Source organism: Sander lucioperca, chromosome 24 (genome assembly GCF_008315115.2).
Source record: "Sander lucioperca isolate FBNREF2018 chromosome 24, SLUC_FBN_1.2, whole genome shotgun sequence".
Classification (NCBI taxonomy): Eukaryota; Metazoa; Chordata; class Actinopteri; order Perciformes; family Percidae; genus Sander; species Sander lucioperca.
Window position 1 is genome coordinate 719,543 of NC_050196.1, and position 12,500 is coordinate 732,042.

Sequence of the window (12,500 nt, forward strand, 5' to 3'; positions counted from 1 at the left end):
ACACAATTTCCGTTTTGTTTCCGTTGAGGGTCAGCACGAAATGGGAAGCATCAAGAACGGGAAAGGAACCCGTCACACGTGGGAGACGGACGCGGCCTCTGGGAGACGGCCGCGGCCTCTCAGGGACGCGCGACAACAACGGGACGGTTGTGTTTAGGAAAAGAACAACGGGGATGAAAGTCCTTTGGTGTTTGACCCATCCACCAACCTAACTGCGCGGATTTTCGGCTTTTTATACTACTCTCTACCGTAGTCGTGCTGTGATCACGAAAGATGCTTCCCCTTGAAATACATTAGTTTAAAATTCGTTCTCACCACCACGAAAAAAAACGACACAAACGTGCCCGTGTACGCGAATCAATAGATTAAATAACGTGACCATTTCACGAACTGCCGTGAGACCGGGTTGCATAAAGGCTGGCGTGAAAACAATTCAGTCAGATGTTTTAATAACTGCACAGATTTAACATCAGGGTTTTCTTTTTTCCAATCCAGACTCACACACCTGTGAATAACATGGACATCTGATACACAAAGCCAAACACACACAGAGACATCATTTGTCTTTTGTGTTAGATATTATCCACCTGCGATCACAGCTGGAGAGTGAGTCTGGAAAACCTGAAAGGAGACACTTCATAATGTTTTCTGAAAAACAACTGAATCTACAACAGGCTTTTCCACGGTACTGAATAAAATGAGTCACTCTGACTTCGACAGCTGCTACACTGAGTTAACTGTTGCTCTGAAATGTCAAACTGAAACGAGTTTTTGGGCGCCAAACGGATCACATTTAAAGATATCGAGGGCCCGCGGCGCACATCTGTCGGTGCTGTCAGTCTTCGTGAATCCTGCTTAAACACACATCTGTACTTTTTTTTTTGACTTTTTGTTCACCTTTTTCAAAAAATGTCATCAAATTCAATGAAAGCAGTGAACTGATCATTTATTTTGACTTGTAAAGAGTGCTGGTCGCATGGAACCATCCACGTTATGTTTTTGGACAGTTTGGTTGAAGGAAGCCCAAATTTCTTTTTGAAAATGGGTCAAATTGGCCCCGAGGACAACAGAAGGGTTAAAGTAGATTGTCTTTGAGGCTAAATGACGTTGTGTCAGATCCGTTGCATAAAAACTCCAGTACTTTCCGAATCCCATACCAGCATTTTAGGCCGTTTTGGAGGCTTTTCCGATACCGGTATCGGTATTACAGTGGTTCCTCTTTGTTGATTTTGTAGTGGCGGCCCGCCACGGAAAAAATTCTGCCGCCACGGTAATAGGGCAGACGCACAACGTAGTCGCCGTTGCCTTTTAAATGATCCTTGCGACACATTGCAATTTAACAACAAGCAGAACTATTCAGAGGTTATTGGGTTGTTGTTTGGACAGACCTCATCCTAAAGGAAACATTGGGTATTGGAACATCTCTAGTCCGGGACCCTGGTTCCGACTTTCAGGTGTGTGAAACAGGCCCTTAGTCTGTTTCAGGTTAAAATAAGCGTTATGTAATCTAAATCACAACACTGTAGCTGCTTGTTGTTTTCAGTGTAACAGAGGGTGAATGCAGTCAAACAGGCTGGGTTGGTTTGTTCCAGCACGTCTGCAGGAGTGTTACCCAAAGATGCAAAGTGAATTAAACTTCTCCCACAAAGCACTGCGATAGTCATGACACAAGTCTTACCTGTGGCAGGGAAGAGAAGAGGGAGGAGGAGAAGGGTCATCGGACATGAAAGAGAAGACAACAACAAAAAAAGATACCGTTATAATATGCTCACTCCCACAGGGCTTGTTTTCTGAGCTCATAGTCTCAGGTGTCATACCCGGTGTGTTTACATGCACACCGGATACCCAGTTAGTTGGGGAGAAATCAGGTTACACATGTAATGGGATAACTTGTTTACACTGCAGTAACCGCCTGGGGCAGCGTCCTGCTGAACAAACGACTGTCGCTCGAGAATTGCGGATAAGTATTCAAGTCCTGCAGGGCTCTTGAACGCGCCATGCAACGGCTCTCAAGTGTGGAGTTTGTTTCGATCTGCAAAGCGAGACTACTCCGGACCAAGCTTCTTATGTGCTCATCCATCCATCCCCATCCATGTAAAATGAAGTTTTGTGGAATTTCAACAAAGTTTGAGTTTTTAATGATTACACTGCTTTCATATTCGACCGTGACTCTGGGTTGTATATCAAAATACAAGCAAATACACATTCTGTGTCATCTTTAGTATTAATATGTCACAGACAACTGGCAGAAAAAGACATTTTCCATTTCTTCGCAGCTCTGAAAACCAACCCTTCTTCACATCTCGTCACAAAAATAAAACTATAAAGTCTGAACTCTCTGAACCCAGGAATGAATTCTTAACCGCCATTTGAAAAGAGAAGACACCTTTTCTCTGCCAAACGCACTGCTTGCTGACATCAAAGTCAATCTTTAATAACCTGAAGCTTCAACCCAGACAGCGCCACTTTGATGTTTTCTTTCATTATTATTGAGCAACAGACATCGGGCATCCATTTTCTTTTCCTAAATAGATTTATGGTGTTTAGGAATGAAACTCTTCCAATGTAAACTCTGGGTCGGCCTCGCCACAGACCCCTAAAAACAGTCCAAATTGGGACCGGAGGCGAGCTGCGCGTCCCCCGCCCCCCAGCCGGAGTGACAGAGCCACTGGACGGCATCTACCCAGAATTAGGTTTAGGGAATAGTAAGCCGAGCGTGACTTTATGTCCTGACTGTCAGTAAACACTGGTGGTTGAAAAGAAGAGAGGCCTACATTCTGGCCAGCTTGGGGAAAAAAAACGCTGCTCGTTTCCCATCAGCAATCGAAAACCGACCGCAATGGAAAGACATCTCTGAGACTTTTCAGCGGCATCCCCTGGGATTTCATTAAAGCTGGCATATCCGTCAGATGTGTTCCGTTCAGTTCAGCCCCCTCTCTCGTCATAACAATTGTTTTTATTATCAGTTCATTTCTCCAATGATTTTTTTGGGGGGGGATTTGTCTCCATAAAAAAGTTATAAAATATGCCCACTGCAACTTCCCAGAGAGCAAGGTGACACTTTTTAAACATCATTTGTGCAAAACCCCAAAATATTACATTTAAAAGCATCAAATCCTAACGTGATGAATGTCTTGTGCAGGGCTGGGTATCGTTCCAAATAAATTTATACCGGTACCGAAAGCTGATAAATCTCTATGGAAGGTTTCCGTGAAACGATACAGGCAACGCAATTTTCTGTTTACGTGAATGGCGCGTGTTAAAATCAGGTGCTAATAGTCACAGGTGCCTAAACGACCAGTATCTCCCGGACCGAATAGCAACGCGGATTTCGGTGCCTCATTTCGGAGCCACTTAAATGTCTGCGCTGCTCTCTGATGCTCCGAAAACGGACGTTAGAGGCAACAGAAACATTGCTGCATGTCTCGAGTAGTAACACTAATGTTACACTCGGCAGCAGGTAACGTTAATGTTAGCCAACCGTTAGCTGATGATGTGTGTCGACTCCATCCCCACACAGCAGAACCACTGGAGTTTGTGGATCTGGGCAGTCTCATCAGTAAGGACAGCGGGGCATCTAAAGACATTAAAGCAAGGCTGGGAAAGGCTCAGGGTGCCTTCTCCCAACTCCGTCCCATCTGAAGATCACAACAATACAGCCTTAAAACGAAGATGCTCCTATATAACTGCAATGTAAAGTATGTTCTGCTGTACGGATCAGAGAGCTGGCGAGTTGTCAAAACAGACATGGGGAGAATGGAAGTGTTCCATAATGGAGGCCTCCGACGAATATGCCAGATCTTTTGGCCTAATAAGATCTCCAACAATGAACTGTACATGAAAACGGGAAGCCGGAGCATCACCAAGGAGATTACGCACAGACGCCCAAGATGGCTAGGACATGTGTTGAGGATGGAGCAGGACCGCATGACAAAAGTCGCCTTAAGATGGACACCAACCTGGGAGGCCCAAAACCACCTGGCGCAGAACTGTGACTCAAGAGCTGGAACAGATGAACCTGTCATGGGGAGAGGCCCATGCAATGACCGAATGCAATGGAGAGTGCTCATTGAAGCCTTATGTCACATAGGGGATGAAGAGGAGTACGTAAGTAAGTACCGTTAGCTAGTAGCTGGATTAAACACGGTTACAATGCTGACAGCTAAACGGTGTAAAAGTGTGACTGTATTTCACTGTTGAGGATTCCAACACCGGGACGTACAACAGTCTGCAGCTAAAGACACAGACTAGCACTATGGTCACTGCTGATGTCGGAAAAACAACACAGACGGGACTAAATGCTGTTTTAACTGCATTCAAAGTTAACGTAAAATACCCTTTTCTCATCTGTTTTTGTCGTTTAACGGCATCCTACTGGTGAAAGAAGTTTCTATTGTTAAGTTATTGTTATTACATTTTTAATAAATCATTTAAATTCCCCCCTTTTCGTGCGCTGGTCCGAAAACTGATCCGATCCGTGAATTTTGTGGTCCGTTGCACCCCCTGATCCACAGTGACATTAACTGAATAAATGTTTTGAGAAAATGTGTTCGCGATCCGACCCACGCTGTCTGACTACAGTGACTACTTTCACTCTTCGCTCCTCCTCTCTTCTTCTTTCTTCACCCGGCTCTGCATTCATTCATGTAAAAATCCCCCTCCGGCCCCGTTTCCCTTCAGCTTCACTTTCATCTCCTCTTCCTGTGCCTGGGAAAACACTTTGTGCTGATCCTGTTTGTCGAAACCCTCTCAGCTGACTAGACACTGTGAACTTAATCTCACGTTTAAGTCACAGTTTTTTTAAGCTAAAATGCTTAAATTCTTAGTCCTCTATGGTATTAAACTAATATCTTTGGTTTTAGGTCAGTTGGTTGGACAAAACAAGAACTTTTTCTTACACAAAATCTTTAAGTGTCTGAAATTGGATCATTAGATTGATAAATCGTGACCACATGCCACTTTTTTTAGATGCATATTCAGCTTTATAGGACTTTATTTCTTGCTGTATCTTCGTTGGAAAAGTATCCAAATGCCCTGCACATGAAACGGCTGTTTTAGATTAGCATTTGGGGTGTTGTCTCTCTCGGCACATGTGCCTAAAAAAAAAATCTAATATGAGACACTGGATCTGTTTGACGGGGTGGGGAGGGGGGGGGCGGGCGGGAATCTCTCGCCTACGGGGGCGATGGTGGGAGGGCGACAGGTTTTTATTTGGCTCCCAAATATACACCGCACATGGCTAAAAATACGCCAATCGCTACAGCGTCAGCTGCTGCTCCATGAAGCCCAATAGGAAACACATGATAAGCTCCATTTAAACACTTACACAGTTGGCCCTGCAGCCAGTAGAACTGTACTACAGAGCAGGGATGTCAGACTCATTTTAGTTAATGGGCCACACCCCCCTAATTTGACCTCAAGTGGGCCACACCAGTAAACCACTCCAGAAAGATCAGAAACTTTATCTGCCACAGAGTTTCTTCTCAGCTTGATGTTTGGCAAACGCAAGTTGCTTCTGCTAAGACTAGGGTTGGGGTCAGCCCTATGTTCCCACAGCCCAATGGTCCCACAGCCCAATGGTCCCACAGCCCAATGGTCCCACAGCCCTATGGTCCCACAGCTCTATGTTCCCACAGCCCTATGTTCCCACATTTCTAAGATTTTTCTTAAAATTAGGCCCTATGTTAGGGTTAGGGTTACATTCCATCCGTAGTCCATTGCTACTGGAGAATAGGTTGGGTGTTATTGGCTACCAAATTTGGAGAAAGGGGGATAAAATCTCATACAAATTTATGAGAAAAAAAATGTGGGAACATAGAGCCTAATTTTGGAAAAAAATCTTAGAAATGTGGGAACATTGGGCTGTGGGAACATAGGCACGCTCCTCTAGGGTTGGGTACCGAACTCTGTACTTTTTTGGGTACCGACCGAATGACGTCGGTACTACTGTGGACCGAATCTCGCTAAATCAAACGGTGCCAAATGTCGGTACCTGAGAGCGAGTAAGCGCGAGCTTATCTGTCCTCTCTGCATGTTGACAGAGAGAGGGGGTCCAACACGTGTGCGCGCGCGCACACTTCGAGTGGAGCAAAGTACGTCATCTCTGCAGTTTTGTTGACGTCCCGGTGAGTCACGGCGATGCCGGTAAAGCAGTTGCAAGTGTGGTTACAGTTTTAAAGACTTGACGCAGACGCCGTTCGACGCGACATGTTGCTGACAGGGAGGCGAAAGCTGTTGACGTTACACTTCCTCTGAGACAGGCAGAGCACAACAGTGGTTTCTATGCCCTGGTGACTGACTGACAGGCTGAGGGTGTAACGCAAGGCAACTTTATTCCTACGGCACATTTCAGCAACAGGGCAATTCAAAGTGATTTACATAACACATTAAAGAGCAATTAAAAAAACGGTCATGAAAAAAAATATACAGGATAAAATAGAATAATATACAAATACAAGAATAAAAGTTACAGTGCAGTGTAAGAAAAGAATTTGATTCAATATAGAGACGGGTTTGGGAGGGGAGGGAAGAGGAGAGGGAGGGGTTTTATTTTTTTTAATTTTATAGGATAAATAGGTTTGGAATTATTTCACAACTGAAATAATGTTTTGTTATTACAGAGCGAAAGTACTGAAAAAAAGGTACCGTTGGGTATCGGAACTGAATTTCAGGTACAGGTATGGGTTCCTGGAAAAAATGTGAACGGTACCCAACCCTAGCTACGACAGCGTTATAAGGCCATTGTGGGAAGAAAGAAAAATAATGTTACGGGCCCAGGAGAGAGGGTTAATTTTCGGAGAAAAAAACTCTAAATTTCTAAGATTAAAGTCGTAAATTTACAGAAAAAGAACTTGTAAATTCTCTGAGCTCAAAGTGGTACATTTTGGAATTGGAGTTAATTACTCCTCTGCAATTTTCACACTTTGCAAAGTCATCTCAGCGGGCCCGATTGGACCTTTCAGCGGGCCGGGTTCTGGTCCACGGGCCGTATGTTTGACACCCCCACCGCAACTCTCAGTTCTTTTAAATCTTTTTTAAGTTCTTAAAAAAGACCTTTCTTTTTGATGCTGTCCCTTGGGGTTTCTTGTCTTCACAAATTATTTTGATGTGCTAAATAAAGACAGAAAGAAATCGCAAAAGGCCGGCTGCATACTAGACTGAATACTGGACCCAATGTCAAAGATTGTTGTTCCCATCAGCCACTTACACACACACACAAACATAGAACCAGGTTGAAAAAAAAAACCCGAAGTTACCCTTTAACTACATCTGTTTTTCGATGTTTATTTTGAGCACGTGCTTTGGTTTTTCTGGAGGGCGTTAAAGGATTAAAAGCAGCCCTCTGCACTGCAGTGTGGAAGAGTGATTACACAACTGGAGCCATTGTTTTGGTGCTCAGGGCCCCGGTGGCGAGAAGGGCCAGTTTGCCGACATGTCTGAACCGGCTGGGAGGAGGGTGCCCCGGCTCCTCTTTCATCTGCTGGAGCTCAGGTATGTAAACAAGAGGAGCAGCGCTGCGGCGAATCACCGGAGGGGCCAACCAGCGTTTTTCAAAACCAGAACGGAGGCCTGAAAAGATCTGCTCGGGGGAACACCACACACGAGGTCAGTGTCTCTGGAGTAGCATCCGGATGGACTCAAATGGTGTTCAAACTATAGCTGTATTCGTGGGGCCAGAAAAGGTTCTAAATTCCGTCTCACGAATGAAATTTGGCATTTTTTTGTCAATTTATCAAACATGCACAAGTAAGTAAAACCCAAGTAATCCAAGTCAGGTTGGTTAGTAGGACAATATATCATTTTTTTGTATCGCCATCGCGATATCAACTGGTGCAATAAAAAACACATTGCGAAAAACTGCGACATCACGTAAATCCTGCAGCAACACGCCAACACCTACAGCTGGGATTATCTCCTGTAAACCATCACACACACATGAACACACACAATTAATACCTGCAGTGTGTGTGTGTGTGTGTGTGTGTGTGTGTGTGTGTGTGTGTGTGTGTGTGTTACGAGAGGTTCTCATTTCCTGACTAAGCATTTGGATTGGCTCAGGTCTAACGGAGCAATGAAACGCTGGAAATGAACACGGTGGTTCTGATCATTGATCTATTATTTCAAGTTGTGTGTGTGATTATTACGTGCCACTTTTCATTTTTCTCTCTCTTTGTAAACCGCCGTGTGGTCCGCCCACGTTATCGTCACGCGGGCCATTGCAGCCGTGGCGATGTGCAAAAGGAGAGATTTGAGCATCGAGACAAACGGCTGAACGCCGCAGGTACGGCACGTTAACCTGCAAGAGCTGACTGGTCATGGGTAGGGCTTAGTCGCTTAAGCCGAGCAAACACTGCACGGATTAAGCCAGATTGGTCTTTACCCAAATAATGCCTACCATACACTAGAAGACTTTGAACAGACTTTGAAAAGACTAACTTTTTAGGTTTCAGACTGTCGGTCGGATAAAACGAGCCACGCATATCATAGACTACGCAATTAATTGATAAATGTAAAATATTAATGGCAGTATAATCCATAATGAGAATAGCAGTTAGTCGCAGCCCTACTAAAGACACCTCAAGGTCTTTTGGAGATTGAAATACTCCTCGGGGTCCTATCTTGCACCCGGCGCAGCGCAAAGCCCGACTCAAGTGTCTTTGCTAGTTTAGACCGACCCAATTGTCAGTTTCCCGACCAGCACCATCGTCGTTTAAATAGCAAATGCACCTGCGCCCATCTGTGCGCCCATGGGCGTGCTGATCTTACAAGGAGGTGTGTTCAGGTGCATTCTGGGCGTGTTGCTATCTTGAGGTGGCAGGAAGTGATTGCACCATTGACCAACAAAAACCTGGTCTAAAGTCAATAACGCAGCATTTCATTGTTATTTTAACAGAGCATTAGTCAAATGCTCCTAGGCTCGTGCACAGCGTGCACACACTATGCTTGTTACACACACAGGGACGCACAGCAGCACACACACATGCAGAAGATTACAATTAAAAATATTACGGTGCAAATCCTCCATCATAACAGCAATGCTCCAAGGTCCAAACACACCTGGCTTTTAAAGGGAATGGGAGATGATCTCTGATTGGTTTATTGCATGTTACGCCCAAAACACACCTCTGATTAATGAAGACACTAAGTACAACCCTTTAGAACCATGCGCCCGGCGCACGGACCCTTTTTTCCGCCGTTAAACTAGAAAAAGTGGATTTGGACACGCCCTAAACGCAGCTGGGCCAGGCGCTTCACGCCGTGCACTCACATCATTAAAATAGGGCCCACAGTCTTATTCACTCATTTTTTTCAGCTTTCCATAGAGCTTAGCCACAGCCAGAGTAATAAAAACCAATGACACTACAGCTGAATTTTTTTTTTAATGGACATTAGGACAAATTCGAGCGCTGAATGTCGCCATTTAAATGATGAGAAACCAGTCATGGGTAGGGTTGTCCTGATCCGATACCGTGAGCGGAACATCCCCAGTCACGGGTGTAGAAGTCAAAACAGGACAAATGAAAACAGATTAAGGTCAAAGTAAAACTACAGAGTTGAAATGTGAGCACCGCAGGCTGCGCTGGGGCCGCATTTTTTCAAACACGCAGCACTTTCGCTGCATAAATTGCAGATTTCCGCGCAAAATATGCAGGGCTTGCATGATTTCATGATCCCCGCATTTTCGTTGCAAAAAAGTCACACATATACTGTATCTTAGCAGAAAGTTGAAAAATGTTGCGTTTACTTCACACAAGAGCAGCCATTTTCCCCTGTTGCCATGGGAACGTTATGAAGTGACGTAATTACGCGACGTGAACGTCATCAAAAAGCTGCAAACCCCGCGATGAAGCCACGATGAAACTGCAGTTTTTGCAAGTTCCCGCAATTTTTGCAAGTTCCCGCAATTTCATCGCATAAAACTGCATAAATATCCCGCATATTCCATCGCATTTTTGAAGAAAACGTGCCGCATAATCAAGGATTTTTGCCCGCAACAATCACAAAAAAACTCTGTATTTTTCTGGAAGGACTGTCCTTTGCTTTTAATAAGATAAAAGGGGCGCCGAATCTTCTTGCCGTCTTCTTCCTTCACATCTTTTTCTGCTCTGGGGTAAAGTCATTTTTTCGTTTCTCTGTCATTTCTCTAGCGTCCGACCACAGCCCCCCCGGCTTTCTGAAGCTCACAAAAACATGACAAAAATAAAAAAGATGGTGACGCAGGATTGGCCCCAAAAGGTAAATTTTTTTTTTTTGAAACTTTAAAAACATCTTGCCTTCCTTTTGTGGCACACATCCCTATCAATTACACAACTTTGATTTCAGAGATTAAAAATGATTCCCAGAAACGGCAGCAGAGACGGCTGGGAAACACGGGGAGGTGGGAGGAGAAGGGGGGGGGGGGGATTTAAGGCGATCTGCTCTGACAGGCTTCTTTTTTTCTTTTTCCTTGCTTTGGCTTCAAGTGTCTCTGAAGAAAAGACAAGAAGAGAAAGGAGAGTCGATGGAAACTGCTGATTACGGTAGTGTAGCTCTGTGTTGTCTGCCTTGCAGCAGATCAAATTTCCCCAAGTCAGAGAATAGATCATGAAAACCTGCTGTTAATAACATACACCAGCCTGCTGCCGTGGTGAAAACCTAATTAGCTGACGTGTGTACGATCTGAAATGAAGACAGATTCAGCAACTGCACGGCCTAATACTCGCTTAAAATGTTTCGTGAACTATTTTTGTAAAATACGAGATCGTATTCGGAACAAGACGCCATTATCGGTTAGCTGGAGAAGCCAGACCCACGTGACGCGTTCGTCATTTCCGGTTTTCATTTTTTTTTTTTTATTACGTCTCGCGCACACGCAGAACGTACGCTCAAGTCGACGTCGCTTCGGTGTGTTCCGAGGCACTTTTTGGACCTCGGCGGGGCCGACTGATCAGTCCGACTGCCTTTTCTGCCGACGGTCGGCCATCGGGTTGGTGTGTCAGGGCCTTTAGTAAAACTTGATATTAGTTGTAAAGACGTAGCATAGTTGTTAGGAAAACTTGGGAATTAGATGGAGGGATAAATAATTGTTGTACCCTCAACTCTTATTGTTACGTTGACCGCACACTTCAGAAAGAGTTGCTAAAACTCAAAATAATTCAGTTCAACTAGTTCACTTGGGAGTTAGTTGTAAAGACTTAGCATAGTTGGTAGGAAAACTTGATAATAGATGTTAAAAAAATTGGAAATAAGTTGTAAAGAATTAGCATAGTTGTTAGTAAACCTTGATATAAGTTGTTATGAAAACTTGTTGGAGGGACAAAGTTGGAGGGACAAATAATTGTTGTACCCTCAACTATCATCATTACGTTGGCCACACACTTCAGAAAGAGTTGCTAAAACTCAAAATAATTCAGTTCAACTAGTTCACTCGTTATTTTAAGTTGATACAACTAAGCTCTTTTTACAGTGTTGGAAGAAGCCACATATCGTACACGTGGGTAGATAAACCATTGGGTTGCCGATCAAAACCAAGACAGTTGTGTTCTGTTTTGACCCAGTGTTGCATCTACTATAATCTACCCTTGCTCTTACCCCTATTTTTCACTCCGGCACCAGTCAAATCACAAAGACAAAAACATAACAATAACACAGAAAATACAGTTATAAAAACATAGAGAAAGACAACAATTTCCCCAGTGTGGGATTACTAAAGTCTATCCTATCTTATCCTAACAACATTCTGAATTGGAAAATGATTTGATGACTATATTTGGATAATGAACGATGCAAAAAAAAGAAAGTACAACTATGTGAAGCGGTTACAAGGTTTAAAACCAGATCTCTAAATCGTCCAAGAGTCGATTTTAAGAAAGTTTTTTGTAATTTGTTCCAGAAAAAGAATGACGCAGTAAAAGAAAAAAAAAATATATATATATTTGTGTCCAACGCTGGACTGTTGCACATTAAAGTGGTACTGAAAATGACTCGTGAATGTCTTAAAAGAAATCTTGAATGTTTAAAATGTTGGTCTCCAAAGTCTATAATTACAAATAAAAATTGTTACTGGGGAAAATTTCATTTTGTCAGGCCAAGTTCCTGTAGCACAGCAAACAAGATAACTAGGTTTTTCTTCCCTAAATCTATAACAGAAGGTAAGCTGTTAGGGGAAGATATCGCAGTGCAGATCTATTTCCTTCTGCACTTTGGCAGCTTCTCCTTTCTCTTAATGACCCACACATACTTGCCTTGCTGCCTATGTAAACTCTCATTCATACTGTTAAGGAGAGAGGCGGGGCCGAGACGCTGCCAGTAAATTTCAACCATAGAAATCTAACTCAACTCACTTCCCTGTCATTAAAACGGCAGCACCGCTGCAGCTCCAGACATGCAGCGTGTCCGAAACCTCAACAGCAGCACCAGCACACTTCCAACTTCAATATCTCTAGGGCTGGGTATCTTTCAAAAATGTTCGATATCGGTACCGGTACCAATACCATGACTTCGATACTGGTTCCTTAAAC

At 43.8% G+C, this 12,500-nt stretch overlaps 1 protein-coding gene across 1 annotated transcript in view; it reads right to left on the reverse strand.

Moving 5' to 3' along the window:
* ahr2 (aryl hydrocarbon receptor 2) overlaps positions 1-12,500 on the reverse strand; it is an 83,671-nt gene that overhangs the window by 34,313 nt on the left and 36,858 nt on the right. The window lies entirely within an intron of this gene.